This window comes from Protopterus annectens, chromosome 8.part0, assembly GCF_019279795.1.
Source record: "Protopterus annectens isolate FY-2018-M chromosome 8.part0, PAN1.0, whole genome shotgun sequence".
Lineage (NCBI taxonomy): Eukaryota > Metazoa > Chordata > Ceratodontiformes > Protopteridae > Protopterus > Protopterus annectens.
In genome coordinates this window covers 1405003914-1405022215 of record NC_056741.1, presented here as the reverse complement: position 1 = coordinate 1405022215, position 18302 = coordinate 1405003914, and the positions used below count along the sequence as shown (strand labels likewise).

Sequence of the window (18302 nt, the reverse complement as noted above, 5' to 3'; positions counted from 1 at the left end):
CTTGAGTTTACTGCTAAGACTAAGGATCGATCCCAGATGGCTAGAAGGCTGAGAATGGGTTGTTGTCCAGACTGAGGAACTATACAGGTCAACACCTGCAGTAATATAATCCTTGACAAGCCTGATTTTTTCCACATAGACTTTTAGTCCAACAGCAGTTTAAACGAGCAAGGCTGCCACACTACTGGTAGCTGAGTCATGCATGTGTCCTTGCATGTACCGTCCTTGGCTATGGCAAAGAAATATGTTGCTTGGTTAGTGCTGGTACATAGTCGGTGCTCCTCTTTTACTGCCAGTACTGCAGTGGATGGGCGTCTACCTTCCTCTTCCCAGGATGGATGAGTTGGCATTGGCCACCATTTCCACAGTACTCCGCTAACATCTTTAACTGCTTGGCAGCTGTCTAGACCCAGGTTGTTTGTGTCATGTTCGGGGCCTTATCTCTACATGCCGCAGAGCTAACAAAGTTTGCCGTCATGAAAGCAGTGAATCTTGATTTGTAGGGATACAGCTGCAGGAATAGTTGAAATTAGTAGTGCAGGTGTTAAAACCATTTGGCACAGAAATCTTTTCCACTAAACCCCACTTATAGTTCTCATAATCCACTGCTTTAGAATAACACACCAGATGTTCATCATTATGATCACTGCTGCAGTAACCTTAGCTATAAGTGTTATATCCGGCTAAGTGTATAACAGAAAGAGAGCTTCTAAAACTTCAAGGCACTTTCCACTTTACCAAACCATTAGTCTGCTTGAGTTCAGCTGACTAATAAATCAGGTTTGAATGCCAAGCCCTTCAGAGCATTCTTGCTGCCGAATAGTACTCCTCTTGCTGACTTTCAAGGATTAACATCTGGCTAGCGCTATTCCAGTGCTGGGCAGATAACTTCCCTTTGAAGAAAAAAATTCCACATTACATTTTTAGATATAAATTGTTCTTTTTCTGTGAAATATTAATTTTAAAGCTTGGAAAAGGTATTGTAAATGACGGTGACATGACTTTTAATAATTTTAAACTGCTTTTCAGAAATAAAAGTTGTATTATTTTATTTTTGAGGTGGGGGTAGTGTTAGAAGTGGTTTTTACTGTGTTTTTACAGAGAAAAAGTTACTTTTACTAATCACCCATTTGGGAATCGGGCATCTTTTCCTGCTTAGCCAGAGGAGAAAAGACTACCAGTTCTTTGGTTCTTCCTTCTTCCATCCTCAAAAATTAGAAAATTACTGAACAACCTTTGCTGTTACAGCAGGCTGCTGAAGTGCTTCGGCTGCAGATGGATGATTCTGCTGTTGCCACAACTGGTTCTTAAAACCATTAATCTTTTTCCTCTTGGCTCACAGTGGTATAGTCCCTACAGTCACCAGTGACTGAGGTTAGATGGGTGAGAGAGAGAGAGATACCATTGTTGGTCCTAGGAGAAGAGGAAGCGACTGCCGTTGTGCGTAGCCAGAAAGCTGTGCTTGTTCCTAGGGAGGTTTCCCTTGCAAAAGTGGGTTTGTTTACATAAGAAATTTCTGTCAAAAAGAAACAAAAACTTAAGACATACGTCTTCTCCTATCTGAGTTACTCTGCACAGGTAATTTATTTGGCTTAGGTCAGGGTTTAGTTCAGGCTTATGACCCTTGTAGCATGACTGTTTCTGATAAAAAGAAGAAAAGATCCATTTTCCTGAAGAGATTCAAGATGTTCTTCATCTCACATTGCTGCAGTCCTGACACTTGGGTAGTCCGCTGTCCCAGTCGGCCCGAATACCAAAGTATAAGGCTGACGTCGGTCAAGGCGCATTAGTCTGACGTCAGGACGTCAGGGTACAAATGCGCATGACCGACGTCATTTCCTCAGTCTTTTTTGCCGCATGGTCCGATGCAGAAGCAGTTTTGCAAGTGCAGGTTGGCGTTCTGAGATTTTCCGAAGTCGGAGTTTCAGACCGAATCCGAGTTGGCTAAGTACCCCGTTGGGGAATATTTTGGTTTTTTCTTGCCTCAGTATTTTACCGGATGTCAGAAAAAGTGAATAACTGTATTTCTTGTGGGAAACAGATACCTCATAGGGATTACCATACCTTGTGTATACCTTGTTTAGGGCCTGAGCACGACGTTGTTGGCTGTCGCTCTTGTGCTAGATTTAACAAACGCACTATAAAGAGAAGATTAGATTGTGCCAGGTTAGTTTTTGGGAAGCGGTGTAATTATAAAATGCCGTTGGATGCTCCGACGCCCGCTTCATCTAAAAAGCGCAAGGACAAAACAGCAAAGCCTAGGCTGGAAGAACCGTCCGTACCAGACGTCGGTTCTTTAGAGGGCTCGGTGGAGCCAGAGGTTCAGCCAGAAATTTCTTTGGAATCCCAGGGAGAGACTTTATTACTGCAAGATGTGACCTCTCAGGAGGTAGGCCAGGCGGAAGGGGCTTCTCAGGTAGCTGTTCTTCCCTCCCTTCCTAAGGTGGTTAGGCCCTCCCCTGCTGTTTCCAAGGCTTCTCCCAGGGGCAGGCCAGGTTTTGTTTCAGGTGTTACTCCTAGTTCTTCAGGGTCTGTACCTAAGAAGCATATGCTTAAGATGGCAGAAGATTTGATTACAATGATTAGAGGTTCTATGCCCCCTCCTGATAAGAGGCCTAGGGTGGAACCTGAGCTGGGGAGTTTTGAGCAGTGTTCGGATGTTTCTGAGTCTTCGGCTGAAGACTTGCAGGAGTATTCCCCTTACTCTGATTCTGATGTAGATGATTCTACTCCTTCTGCTTCTCCTCCTGAGGATTTTTCATTTTCTGAGACTCTTCATTCCATGAGGGAGCATTTTAAATGGGAAGGTCAGGATTTCTCTGATTCCAGGAAAAGGCTTAGGGAATTTTTGTTTCTACCCCAGCATAGGCCTTTAGCTATACCTCCTGTTCTAGATGTGGTGGAGGATGTTTTTGCAGAGGCTTCTCTGAACCCTGATTCTTTGCCTCCTGCTCCAGTTAAACCGGATAGATATTATCGGGTGCCTGAAGCTCATAAGTATCTTTTTAAGAGTCCTAGGGCAGACCCAGAAACTGTTTCACAGGGGCCTAAAGGTGTTAAGGCTTCTGTTGTTAAAAATCCTGTTCCTCCAGATAAAGAGGCAAGGGCTTTGGATAGATGGGGTAAGAAAGTGTATACTTCTTCCACTTTGGCCATGAGGGCTTTGAATTGCCAGTTTCACATGTTGAAATACCAAAATTATCTCCTTTCACAATTAAAGTCTAAGGTAGATGCTTTGGTGGAAGGTATTGAATGTAAAGAGTTGCAGGATTTAGTTCATGTTTCTGAACAGGTGGGTAAGCATTCTTTGCAATGTGGTTTTGATGCTGTGCAGGCCTCTTCGAGGGTGGCTGCCACTGGTTCGGTTCTTCGCAGGCACGCCTGGCTGAGGGATCAGAATTTAGCTGAGCATGTGAAGACAAGAATTTTAGATGCTCCTTTACAATCTGATGTGTTGTTTGGTTCGCCTGTGGAAGCAGTTCTAAAGAAAATGGAAGACAAGGCTAAGTCTATGCAGACTGTTAAAGATTTTTTGCAGGTTCAGCCTCCGAAGTTTAGTAGAAATTGGCCTGCCAAGGGGTGGACATATCCTGCTTATGATTCCCAGTCTAGGGGTAGGTCTAGACGTGGTAGGGGCAGAGCTCAAGGTTCTTTTAGGCCTAGAACTGGGAGTTCCCCTGCTCAGTCTTCTGGTGAGGGCAGGGGTCAGTCCTTTCGTAAACAGACCCAATGACCTGCCTTTTCAGCTGCCAGAATCTTCTCGTCTGGCAGCACCTTTGGGAGGAAGGTTGGCACTTTTCAAAGAAAACTGGAGTTTAATTACCCAAGACAGATGGGTATTGGATATCATTCACCATGGTTACAGGTTTTATTTCCATACCTTGCCTCCTTTCAAGGGCATGCCAGACATTCCTCCTCAACAAAGGAAAGAGGCTCACAAGCAAATTTCTCTGTTGCTCCAAATAGGGGCCATTCAGCCGGTTCCTGTGCCAGAAAGGGGCCTAGGATTTTATTCTCGCCTGTTCCTAGTACCAAAAAAGGGGAACACGTGGAGACCAATTTTGGATCTGTCTATCCTCAACACTTATCTGGACATTCCCAAGTTCAAAATGTTGACGTTACAACAGCTTTTACCTCTGCTGGGCAAAGATCACTGGATGGTAACTTTGGATCTCAAGGAAGCTTACCTTCATGTTCCTATCAGACTAAATTGCAGGAAGTTTCTGCGTTTTCGAGCTGGGAATTCTCATTATCAGTTCTCTGCATTGCCCTTTGGCTTATCTACTGCCCAGAGTGTTCACAAAGGTTCTGGCTCCAGTGATAGCTTTCTTCAGGCTAAAAGGAATACAAATCTATCCTTATTTGGACGATTGCCTGATTCTGGCTCAAGGAAGGGACGTGCTTCTTCAGCATTTGGAATATGTGATAGCAGTGCTAAGATGCCTAGGGTATTCTGTGAACGAAATAAAGTCCAGTCTAGTACCCTCTCAAGACATGTGCTTTCTGGGTGTGAGACTGAATACAGCAACCCAGATGGCCTTTTAACCCCGGACAAACAAAAGAATCTTTCTCTTTACTTCCATCAACTATCTCATCAGTCCGGGCTGACTGCAAGGACAGTCCTTCAAGCCTTAGGGTTCATGGCATCTTGTATTCTGGTACTTCCCAATGCCAAACTGCATATGAGGAAGCTACAATGGTATCTCAAAAATGTATGGACACAGCACTGCCAGGATTTGGACACTGTCATTCAAATAATACCTTGCATTCAAAAGGAATTTTTGTGGTGGGCTCAGGAATGTCACCTAAACAAGGGACTCTCTGTGACCCGGCCAGAGGCGAGTCAGATTCTAACGACAGATGCCTCAGACACAGCTTTGGGAGCTCATCTGAATGGAAAGTGGATACAAGACAAGTGGCCTGCCAGACTGCGGCATCTACATATCAACTTGAAGGAGATGTTAGCAGTCCAGTTTGCATTACTGGCTTTCAAGGATTTACTTCTTCCAGGGCAGGTGTTGATTCTAACAGACAACACAACTGTCATGTGGTACATCAACAAACAAGGGGGAACACATTCTTATCCTCTATGCAGGCAAGCAATGATTTTGTGGGAGACTGCGTTAAGCTTGCAACTGAATCTTCAAGCAAGGTTTCTGCCAGGAGCACAGAACTCCTTAGCAGATGTGTTAAGCAGGCAAATCATGGATCCCCACGAGTGGAAACTGGATCTTCATGTATTTCAGACATTGACAGTGTCATGGGGAACTCCAGACATAGATCTGTTCGCTTCTCCACTAAACCACCAGCTGCCAAAGTTTTGCACAAAGGTTTCATCACACAGCCTGGAAAGTGGATGCTCTTTCTTTCAGTTGGGAAAATCTTCATGTGTATGCCTTTCCACCTCTGCCTCTCCTCCCAAAGGTACTCCTAAAGGTCAGACAGGACAAGCCAAGGATGATTTTAATAGCTCCAGATTGGCCTCGACAGCACTGGTACCCATTGCTGAGGAGTCTGGTAAGGAAGCCTCCATGGCCCTTACCTTTGATTCCACACCTATTGTCTCAGAAGGACGGGCATCTACTCAATGTCAAGCTTCACTCGCTTCATCTAACAGCCTGGCATATTCTGTTTTGAACCATAGCAGGTCTCAGCTTCCTCAACAGGTTTTGAATGTGATTATGGAAGCCAGAAGACCTAGTACAAGGAAAGTGTACGCAGGGAAATGGAAGAGATTTTTATTTTGGTGTGCAGCAAAGGATTTGGATGTTTCTGAGCCAAATTTGAGTGTGGCTCTTCAATACCTTACTGAGTTATTGGACAAAGGTTTGTCTTTCTCTTCCATTAAGATTCATGCTGCAGCAATTTCAGCTCACTATGATTGTGACCCACCATTGTTTTCTCATCCTTTGTTCAAGCAATTTCTTAGAGGGGCAAAGAATATAAGACCCCCACGTAGAGCTCCTACTCCTGCTTGGGACCTCAATTTTGTGTTGGAGAAACTCACTCTACAACCTTTTGAGCCTGCAGCTTCTGCTGAATTGAAATATTTGTCATGGAAGACTGCTTTTTTGTTAGCCATTACCTCTGCAAGAAGGGTGTCTGAATTGCAGGCCCTTATGGCAGTTGAGCCTTTCCTGATTTTTCATAAGGATAGGGTATCTTTACGTACTAATCCTTCCTTTATGCCTAAAGTGGTTTCTAGTGTGGCTTTAAACCAAACTATTCATTTGCCTACTTTTTATGCAGATCCTCAAAATAAGGGGGAAAAGATTTTGCATACTTTAGATGTACACAGGCAGTTGCGTTATTATTTAAGCAGGACTAAGGATTTCAGGCAGTCTCAGCAGTTGTTTGTTTCTTTTGCTTTGAGTTCTCAGGGCAAGCCTGTGTCAAAACAAACTATTTCTAAGTGGATTGGGTTTTGCATTGCTTTCTGTTACTCCCATCATGGCAAGGAGATTCCAGCTGGGATTAGGCCTCATTCCACTAGGGCTACTGCCACTTCAACAGCATTTCTAAGGGGGGTGGCAACTAAGGACATTTTGGAGGCAGCTACTTGGAGTTCAGTGCATACTTTCTCTAAGCATTATCACCTTCCTCTCTACTCTAAATCTAGGGCTGGTTTTGCCACTGCTATTTTACAGGGCATGTTGTCAGCTCCTGCTTCTTTGTGATTTGCCATCCTCCCTTACCTCTGCTTTGGGATTCTACCCAAGTGTCAGGACTGCAGCAATGTGAGATGAAGAACATAGTACAGTTTTGTACCTACCATAAATGTAGATGTTCGAAGATCCACATTGCTGCAGTCCAATTTTCCCTCCCTCCTTCCCCTCTGTGTTTAGGGGTGGTTGTGTGGGTGGGATTGTACCTTTCTTACTTTGTATATATTGTACATATATTTGGTACAGGGGTGTTTGGTGTGTTGTTGTTTTTTGGTTTGGCCTTATCTTTTTAGGGTCTTCTGACATCTGGGGCAAGAAAAGACTGAGGAAATGACGTCGGTCATGCGCATTTGTACCCTGACGTCCTGACGTCAGACTAATGCGCCTTGACCGACATCAGCCTTATACTTTGGTATTCGGGCCGACTGGGACAGCGGACTACCCAAGTGTCAGGACTGCAGCAATGTGGATCTTCGAACATCTACATTTATGGTAGGTACAAAACTGTACTTTTTTGAACTTCAAAATGATTGTGAAAGGACAGATTTTGATTTCTCTCCCCAGTTTTTTTATTCATTTTGAGGAGACTGAGACTTTGGCCAGCCCTTTTGAATGATCTTTCTCAGAAACTATTTCCCAAATGAATTGGTTAATTCAGTAGGAAAACAATCCTAATTTTCAGTCCCTAAGAAAATATTCCACCTATTCTTTAGCTTTGGAGGAATTTTTTGTCACAGCCTGTATTTTGCCTGATAGCCAGCCTACTACCCCAAGAAAGCAGATAGATTGTTTAAGGTTCCTCAGTCTTTTAAAATTTTTTACTCTTAACAGATCAGACCCATCAGCTATTTCTTTAGTATACCCAGCTGCTGTTAAATATTTGGTTAATACTAATCCCTCTCCTTCTGACAAGGATAGGAAGGCATTTAATAGAGTTAGAAATGAGTGTTTTCTTATGCAACACTTGTTTTTTACAATTGTCAGCTGCCTAGCTCATATTTATGCCTGCCTCTTTTGAAAATATTATATTGTCATCTGTTTCCTCTTCTGAAGAGAAATCTGTTTTGTGTAATTTGTTTGCTTCTGTTTCTCAAGTGGCATCCCACAAGAAATGTGCTTATGATTTTGCTGATGCCACTGTCAGGGTTGCTGCCACTAGATCTGTTCTGAGGAGGCTTGCTGGGCTCTCTGCTAAATCCCCTGGAACATGTATAAAAATGAAATTTTGAATTCTCCCTTGGATAGAGACTTAGTTTTGACCTTTTTGTTGCACAAGTCCATAAAAATGTTGATGTCAGTGGTAAACTGATGAAAAGGATCTCTTAGATTTTCAGCTTTCCAACTGATTTAATGCTCCCTCTACAACTTTAAAAAAAAATAAAAAGCAAAATAAACAGACCCGGCAAGATGCTGGTAAGCAAATGTTTAACAAATGGTAGAGTCATTCCCAAAAGAAAGCAGGAACCCTCTATAACAAATGGCAGTCTAAGTGTGGATGACTGTTTGCAAGACGTCCCTCCCACCCCGGCAAATCCTTCCAGAAAGCCTGAACCTCCTTTTGTCTTTTTGATAACAGATGGGTTTTGAGAGTGAGTCTCCCTCCTTTCTGAGGGATTCCTCTTCACCTGTCAGATGAAAAGTCTTCCTTTCCGTACTGTCATTCAGCATATGCTCTCCCACTGAGTGATAGAAGCTGTCCCTTTCTCCTCCTCCTTCACAGTTAGAAGAAGGGTTTTATTCAAAAATGTTTCTGGCGTCAAAGAAAAAGAGCTTCTTGGACATCAGTTATGGATCCTTTCATTTCTTAACTTGTTTGTGATAAAGCTCAAGTTCAGAAATGTCACTTCACAAATTATTATCTCTTGTTCCCAATTTGAGTTTTCTAGTATCCTTAGATTTAAAGCATGCATATCATTGCATTCCTGTAAATCCAGATTTCAGATGTTTCTTCAGTTCTATGGATTACCCTTTGATCTGTCCACTGCTCCAAGGGTATTCACAAAGCATTTAGATCTTGTGATAGCCTACTGCAACATATTCTTATTTTTCCTTATTTAGATGACTTTATCTTTATAAAACCTTTTTCAAAGTGTCTGGACTCTCTCACATGGGTAAGGGATGTCTTACACAGATTAGGGGTCCAGGAAAACTTAGTGTTGTCTGACTTATTCCCGCAGGATTGTTTTCCTGGGGTGTTTCCTAGATACCTTGGTTCAAAGGTCATTTTTTTTCAAGAAGAAGTATATCTGAACTGTTCTTGAGTTTATCCACTGAGATTAATGTGTTATAAGTGGAGTTCCCCAGGATTCTGGGTCTCATGGCATCCCTGATTCTCATGATACCAAGTGTTAGGCTGTACATAAAAAACATTGGTACTTGAAATTTGTTTGATCTCAATATCAATAATCCCCTGACATTTCATATTCCAGTTTTGCCTTTGTGAAAAGGGAGATTTGTTTGGTGGAGACAATCAAATTTTTCAGACTCAAGATCTCCCATCTTTCTCTCTCTCACTCCCAGCTTAGTCAGAATAGACACCTCAGTTAGCAGTGTCTATGGGGATGAATGTGCAGGGTCTTTGGAAAAGAAAAGACAAATCATCACACATAAATGTAAGAGACTTTGGCACTTATAAATGCTTTCAAACGTTTATGGTCCCTTGGACCTCTGGAAGTGCTTACAGACAATGCCAAAGTGATGTAGTATATAAATGAGCAAGGGGGACCCAGATCTCACTCCCTGTGCAGACTAGCCATGGTAGCCTGAGAGATAGCTTTTCAGAACTCTACAGGAATCTTACATGCTGTTGGAGCAAAAATGTGTGACAGAAAAGCTGAGCAGGACCAGAATAAGACCCTCTACTGAATCGGGGATGTTCCAAGAATTGATCCACCTGTGAGTAACTCTTCAAATAGAGCTTTCTACCTCTACTCACAACAGTCAATTGGTGAAATTCTTCTTCAGGACTCCATGCAAGAAGGCTTGAAAGTCAGATGCCTTTTCTTTTCCATGGACAGGAATGTGCCTGAAATGTTTGGCATCCAAAACTGACTTTTCTACCCTTTCTGCTAATGTGCAGGGTCATTATGAATATTCAGGAAGACTCCCCAAAGATCACTGTGGTGACTCCCTTCTGGCCTAGGCAACAGTGTTTCTCCATTCTTTAGGAAATGGAATGACCAGGGGCGATAACCACAAACTTTCTCACTTGGATCTACTCACACTGGTTACATCCTGAATCCAAGAACTACAACGGGCTACCTGGATGATGCAATTTTAATACGTTTTAGGCACCCTTTCATTTGTGGATGTGCAGCAAACATTAAAGGAGGAAAGGAAACCTACTTCTAGAAACTCATATATTAGTAAATGGAAAAGGTTTTCTAGTTGGCGATAAGAAAGGAACCAGCACCCATTTAGGGCTAGTGGTTCTCTGGTTCTTTGTTATTTATGTGAGTTACTATCCTCTGGCATGTCTTAACTTCTCAGTCAGGGTTCACTTGTTGGCCATTTCAGCATGTCTGCTCATGGATTCCCCTATTTTGGTGCAGTGTCATGTTAAGATGCTTTTGGAAGGGATGTTGCACACAAAGCTTCCTAGAAACAAGTAGGTCCTCCTTTGGATCTTAATTTTGTGTTAGAAAAGCTATCTCTTGCTCCATTTAAACCAGCTCATCAAGGTGAGTTGAAGTTCTTAACATGGTAAACAGCATTGCTAATTACTCTGACCTCTGCAAGGTGAGTATCTGAGTTGCAAACTGTTACAGTGGGTTAATCTTTTCTCATTTTCCACAAAGGCAAGGTTTCCTTTAGAACATTATCCTGCTGTTATCTAAAAGTGGTATAGTATCCAGCTTCAGACTTCCCATTGAAATGTTGGCACTTAAAGTGCCGAGTGCTGAATAGCCAAGAAAAAAAGGCTGAAAACCCATAGAAAAAAAATCTCGAAAATCTCTCTTCTCATTAAAACTTCTTTTTACTGGGGAGGCAAGTACCTCACCCCGAACTTATATATACCAACTTTGAGATTCTTCATGAATCGGAGAAAAAAGAATATTCTGAGAAATGGCATGTTGGACTTAATATATGTAAGTCCAGTCTTTTGGCAATTCAGTCTCTGCTTTCTTGGACTCACTTCAGCTGATTCTGACACTTGAAATGGTTACCCCAAGTTTACCTTGGGTAAAGTTATTCATCTCCTTAACTTCTTTCCAGGATCTAAAAATGAGGGAGAAAGGATACTGCATAGGATTCCCACAGACAACTCTGGTACCATCTTGACAGAACAAAATCTTTCAGGAATTCCGATCAGCTGTTCATTTCTTGCGAAGGTAACAAAAAAGGCAACCTGTGTCAAAGCAGACTATTTCCAAAAGGTTAGCAAATACGACAGTCCAGTAATCACCAGAAAAATTTAATGATTTCTGTCTAGCGCCTCAGCATACACTGCCTTCAGTGGAGTAAAAAACACTAAACAATACACACCTTTTATAGTATAAAAAACAATCAATTACTTAATTAAATGCAATTAAACACTTATTAACACCTTATAATAAAACTTTCCAATTACAAGACCTATTTATGCCAGCAGGGGTTAGAGTACCAAACTTTAAAATGAATAAATATTCCTTATATAAAAGTTTCTAATTAACATTACTGAACCCCCCCATAACATTCATTTTTTTTCTAAAATTGTCCCCCTCTTTTTGGTGGTGTTTCTGATATTTTCAAAAGGTTGTCTCATGCTGTTACCTTTTGTTATAACCACCATAACAAAAGAATTCCAAGCAGGGTCAGGGCTCATTCTAGAAGCAGTAATTTAGTCCTCTGTGCACATTTTTACAAAGAGCTGTGAACTAGATTCCTTCCTCAGGTCTGTGAAGGACTTTGCTAAGACCATTCTCCAGGGGCTCTTGGACCCTCGTCTTTTCTCCTTCCTGTTAGTATAAGTTATGGAAATCTACTCTAAGAGGTACTGCTGTGGTGATCCGTATAATGAGCATTGTACAGTTGTCTAAATAAACTTACCATAACAGTAGATGCTTGTATCATCACTTGCCTTTTATGCTAGGGTGTACTTTTTCTTTATTTTCCTAGCATTGTCCTTTTCTGGTCTTTAGCTTTCCTATCTCTGTTGACATGTAAACTCTGAAGGTCTTGACACCCAGACATAACTTATGTTCAGTGCAGCTTGATCTGTTTAATAGTTGGGCACATAGAAGGTGTCTTGAAGCTTTGGCAGCTGACTAGTGGTTATCTCCTTAGCAGGTTATAACCCGTATATGTACTACGTTTGCAATAGTAGTAATTCAAACATCTACTGCTATGGTAAGTTTACTTACAAAACTGTACTTTTTTTGCCACTATAAAGGAGTTTAGTCACACACCAGAAGGCCGAGTTGCTGTAAGTGAAGGGGTAGTTTTATGAGGTATAATTTGCTTCAGAGAATTTTAATTCATGCCCTTTTAGGTAATGTTTCATTTTTTACCTTCTTGTCTATTGCAGATATTTTTATTTTCCGTTTTATCCTTTAATAATTCTATGCTGCGGTTTGTTAATATCGATTTCAAATTTCAGTAAAGTCGTTGCATTTTCTTTAATTAACAAGTCCATCATTTCTAATCATATTCTATCAAACAATTCTTATAAACCTCTGTGCAGCAAAGATCCAATTTCAAGGTCATTAGGAAATGTGCTTCGTGCCCACAATGTAGATTTATTCAGCATGGGACTGTTATCTCAGTAACAACATATCCCTGTGTGTTGAGAAATAATAAAGGATACAGTTAAATAACCAGGAGTGATATACATTACAGTATGCATGACTTTGTTTCATTCTACATAAACAAAACTGAGAGGCAGTTAGGATTAAGAATTTATGAACACTTAAACTGGGGTGACGAGAGTAATGCATTGTTTATGCATTTGGTTAAATGTATTAATTTACATTTTTTTTATTCTGGAGAAGGTGCCACCTTCTGTCTGGGGATGGAATTATGGGAAGTCAAGTTGGAATCTAAGGAACTCCACTGGCAGATAAAAATAAATACATCCCAACCCCCTGGTTTGAATAAGCTTTCTTTAAATTGTTTTTGATTTTAATTACCGGAGTGTAACAACTGCTTATATTTACATATTTATTTATATTAATATGTTTTACAATATATAGTATATTCAGATTTATTCGTAGGTGTTTTAATAAATTAAAGCTCCGCAGGCACTGGCTCTCCATGTCTCCCCCCACCCCATTCAATCCCTCAGTTCCTCTTCTAAAGTTCTTAAACTCCAAATGCATCACCAGCTACCTACGCCTTCCTGTGTTTCTGTGCCACAACTACATTCTCTATCTCCCCTTCCATTTTCCCCTGATATTTCCTCCAATCCTTCCAGCTCACAACACCCTCTAGTAATGTCTGCTATGTATTTGGTACTGTACTTAGCAATAACTGATATCTCTATCAGATTATAAAGTGTAATTGTTTTGTACTTATTATCTAACATACTTAACATGTTAATAACCCTGATCATTCTATGTCATCTTGTATGTGTATAATGTTGCTACTAAATGTATTGATTAGTATTGTATGTATCTCAATGTGTTCTTCATACAACCTTGCTGTACATGTTTACTATGGATATTACTTGTATTACTTTGTGTGGAGCTTTTCTCCCTGGGCCTCTGCTGAAAATGGACCTGTGTCCAGTCGGAATTTCCCGGTAAATAAATGCTAAATAAATAAATAATAATTTTTGTACACAAATAACACATACATATGCATAAATATATATATATATATATATATATATATATATATATATATATATATATATATATATATAAAATTTTAATAGGATGCGTTTTTCATGCTGTTTTAGAATTTTCAATGTAAGTATGAAGTTAAAGTTGTGAACACATCTGTTTATTTTTTTTATTGGTTGACTTGGCTCATGTGAGTATTTAAAATTATGTGATTTTTTTATCTGTTGCTAGTTATGATGAAGTTTGTGTTAAAAGAAAAAAACAAAAAACTAAATTGCTTAACTCTAGTGAATAAAGGTGTAGCCTTGCATTTGATGTGTTTGCTTGTATTTTTTTCTGGAGTATTTTGTTTTTGTTTTGTGCTAGCTAGTGCATTTTTTCAAAAGGTATTTGCTCTACCACTGCCAGGCCCTCTTTGATGTCAGTCTTTCTAATTTCAGCTGGTCTGATGCTAGTTGGACTGATACCTTTTCCACAGGTGGTAGTCTACAAACACATAATTTCCTTCCACTGCCCTTTTCTTCTCTACAGGGGAGAAGCTCTGTAGAACATTGGTAAAGGAATGTAGAACTGTGTCAGCCAGGTCATTTCTTTGCAGACTTGGTCTCCTGTATTCCACAGACCTCACCTAGCCAAGCTTCAACCATTTTATCTCAAATACTTCATCTCTTGTGAAATTTTCACTGTCCCATTCTGTTTCATATGGATCATAATTTACATTTGGTGCCCATCCTGGCCAGCTAAGATCCAGAGAAGAGTCCTCTTCCACATTCTCCCTAGTAACTAAGAAACTTAAGAGTCTCCAGATAACAAAACACTAAAAATCATTTCAAGAGTATAAACAAGCATCAGGGGATGTAGACAATGAAAGAGGCACTTGCCTTCTTTGCTACCTGATGAGCTAATATTTCATTAAGTTCTAAAACTTATGTAGGAAAGAGGAGGATTGTCAACCAACACAGTCACATCACCTCAAAGAACACTGGATTTGGCCTGTGGGGCAGTGTAACAATCCTGCTTGGTAGGCGCTTTCTTGGACATTATTAATTGTCTTGATATTGTTTGACCTCTGTCCCCAGGAAGATGAACTTGTATGTTTATCTGTATAATGAATATTCATTGTCGGCAGGAGTTCCAATTCTTTACACCAGTGTCTCAGCATCACCTCTAAAGAGATTATTCTCCTTAGTCTACAGCATTCCATCTTCCAAGCATGCAATCCTGAGATCTAGATAGAATGGCAAACTGTGTTTCCATCTTCCACATTATCTGTGAAGGTGTTGAACTACTTAACTCGCATCCTTTATTTTCAGTAAAATCTTTTAACTGATACACAGCATTGAAATTTATAGGAGTTATAAAGCTAATTTCATGTAATGATTGAGCATGCCTTATCAGTACCTGCCTTCAGGTTTTGCCTTCTTTCTCAAGGCGGGAGAGGCTATTTAGTCCTGGGGTAAATTTGAGAATACCCATCCATTTGTCCCAGTTTAGTATGAAGGAAAATATTGAATCACATTGTTTAACCAGCAGTGGAAGTTTATTCTATCAAAGTCGTAGGAGCTGAGTAATAACTTTCATCTCTCCATCGAGTTTTGTTTATCTGTTGACTAAGGTTCAGGTCTCAGGTTCTGGTGTTAGCCATGCTGTTTAACATAGTGAGATACAGGTTCATAGCGAAGTACTATGCTAGCTCTCCTTGTGGACCATTTCTGGTCTAGCTAATTTCCCTTTTGGTGCTTGAATTAACCCATCTCATTTGGTGTTGTCTTGGCCTTACTTTTCCCATGGTTGATAATTATATATTACTCCTAATGAGAATAACTGGGATCATACCATAGATAATTTGAGAGGACACAAGAGTGGGATAAAGAGCTGCCTCTATACATTAGTAGTACAGGGGACAGTCCTGGGTAAATTTTCTGTTACCCATCCATTGATTCAAGTTGTGCATGAATATTTTAATACTAAATAGGAGAAATGCATGGAGACTAGTTCTGGATCTTTCTTTCCAAAACCATTTTGAGATGGTGTGCAAGTTCAAAATGCTTTCACTTCACAACCTGTTACTCTTCCTTCCTCATTTGAAATTTTTTAGTAACTTTAGATTTAAAAGATTCATGCTATCCAGATTACAGGCTTTTCTTAGGGTTTTGTGTATCTGGGTCACCCGATCAGTTCTCTGCCTTACCCTATGGGCTACACACTGCTGCAAGCATACCTCTCAACTCTACAGATTTTGCCTCATATTTTTGGCCCATTTTCATAAAATTGTGATAAATTAGTGGCAAGTAATTAAAGATTGAAGTTAGAAAATAATGAGACATTTCAGTTTTAGGCTTCATACCCATCACAAAATTCATGTTAATACAAAGCTTGTTATTTTGTCCACTTTCTAAATTTGTAAGAGCAGTGTTTAAAAATTGTCCCTATTTTTGGGCCTTTGTCCCACTTTTATTTATGTTTTTGGCCATATTTTTTACTGTAAGAGGTTGTGAGGTATGGAGCCTCCCAAGAGTGGTCACAAAGCGTCTAGATTATGTCATAGCTAGTTGCAGGCTAAAGGGTAAAACATTTTCCATATTTTGACTACTTGCTTATCTTTGCAGAGTCTCTTTCAAAGTGTCAGGAATTTCTTACTCTGATAAGAGATCTCCTACACAAGTTGGCATTCCAGTAGATCATACAAAAGTCTTTGATTCCTTCACACAGGATTATGTTTGTAGGATGTCTGCTAGAAACCCCATTACAAAGAGTTTTTCTTCCACAGGGAAGAAAAAACATAGCTGTATAATTTTATGAATTCCAGAGGTGTTCCACTCGGACTTCAGTCACTGCTAGGGAATACATCAGGATTCTGGGTCTCATGGCATCCATAATTATCAGGATAATACTTGCAAGATTCCACATGTGAAAGATAAAATGATGTAATTTGGTCCCAGCACCAACATCCATTATCTTTCAGATTCAAGCTCTGTGATGTGTGAAAAGAGAAATCACAACAAGTATCCCTGGGTTCAGGTCTTCCCTTCTTCCATTCTGCTCCAAAGCAGTCAGTCAGCATATGTGCCTCAGTCTGTGCTCGAGGGACAGACCAAAGCACTAAACATAAAAGAGATGCAAACTCTTATAAAGACTGTCAACTCCCTGAATCATCTGTAGTCTCCAGGACCCCTTCAGGTTGTTAGACAATAGCGCAATGATGTGGTACTCTAACAAGCCATGTTGTCTTGGGATACAGGTTTACAGCACAGTCTCACTGGCATCTTACATTCCATCAGAGAAAAACTGTGTGGCAGACAAGCAGAGCAGAACAAAAGCAGACCTTCATGAATGGAAACTAGATAAGGGGGGCTTCTGTGATTAGAACCATCTGTGGGGAGTTCATCGGGTCCACCTTTTGAAAATCAGGTGGCAAATTTCTGCCCCAGGACTCCATGTAAGAAGGCCTGGAAGGCAGATGCCTTTTCTTTTCCTTGGACAGGTATGGTCTTCCACCATTCCCACTGATTTGCACAGTACTTCTGAATATTCAGAAACAATCCCCCAAGATCATTGCTGCGACTGCCTTCTGGCCTAGAGCAACAGGGGTTATTACCATAACCTTCCTCACAGACTGGATCTACTCCCACAAGAACAGGGTTGTTTAATACATCCCAACCCCAGACAATAACAACTGACTACCTGAATGGTAGTGTCTTAAAGACACTTCTTTACTGTAGATGTGCAGCAGGTATTAATAGAGGCAAGAAGGCCTGCTACTGGAAAGTCATATATAAGCAAAGGGAAAAGATTTTCTGGTTGGTACCAGCACCCCATTCAGGGATAACTTTTCTCTGGTTTTGCAATATTTGTGTGAGTTTTTATACTGTGGCCTGTCTTACTCCCCAGTTAAAGTTCATTTGTTCTGTATTTTAGCATGTTTACTCCATGGATTCCTTTATTTCCATGCATTCTCATGTGAAAATGTTTTTTAAAGGGCATACATAAGAGACCTCCAAGAAAACCGTGGCTTCTCCTTTGGATCTTAATTTTGTTAGTGAAGCAACCCTTGCTCAGTTTGAACCAGCTCATCTGGCTGACTTCTGATTCCTTTTTTAATAATTTTATTGAGTTGTCACTTAAGACGTGGACAAACATACACTTATGTAAAAGAAAACCAGATTAACATGTTACCAGGAACAACAAAGAAAAGGGTCCCACAAGCAATCTTCTACCAATAGTGTAAAAATGTCTTCTTTAGTAAAATCCAATGCAGAACGATACACACAACACAGTAGAGTTAAGCGCTTTCACCTAGTCTAAATACCAGGCTTCCTCAGAACTCTGTACGATTAAATTAATCGCCTTAAATAGCTTGAGTTAGCTTAAATTACATCATGTGACCACCCCACCCAAAAAAACAATTCTTTTAAAAATTTTTGAAAGACCAGTTATTAAAAATTGGTTCTTTAAAAATACAGTTCTATGGAAAAATATATAACCATATTTTAAAATCATATTTTAAATGCATATTTTAAATGAGACCTGGTCCACTAAATTGACAATAATGAATGACCAACATTATACAAAACATTGTGACAACCCCAAAATGTAAAAATGTATAAATTAATGCAAAAAAATCATATCTGTAAGTACAATGTATAGTTCCTAAAACAGGAAAACAGTTTACATTCATAGTGGTTGTACATAATTGCAATTCCTCATACTCTTAATCTAGCAGCTCTTAGTTTTAAAACACTGCTGATATTAATATTATTTAAACCCGGTGCTCTTCCCGCGTCTAGTTTGAGTTGCCAAAGCAACTCTCTATATTCCAGTTTAGATTCCCAACTACCGCCCCGGGGATCTGTACAAACCTACTCCAATACAAAAA

The 18302-nt window shown here is 40.1% G+C and overlaps 1 protein-coding gene across 2 annotated transcripts in view; it reads left to right on the top strand.

Annotated features, from left to right (window-relative positions):
* Positions 1 to 18302, top strand: part of ALG9 (ALG9 alpha-1,2-mannosyltransferase) — a 2405363-nt gene that overhangs the window by 225970 nt on the left and 2161091 nt on the right. The gene's annotated exons all lie outside the window — the stretch shown is intronic.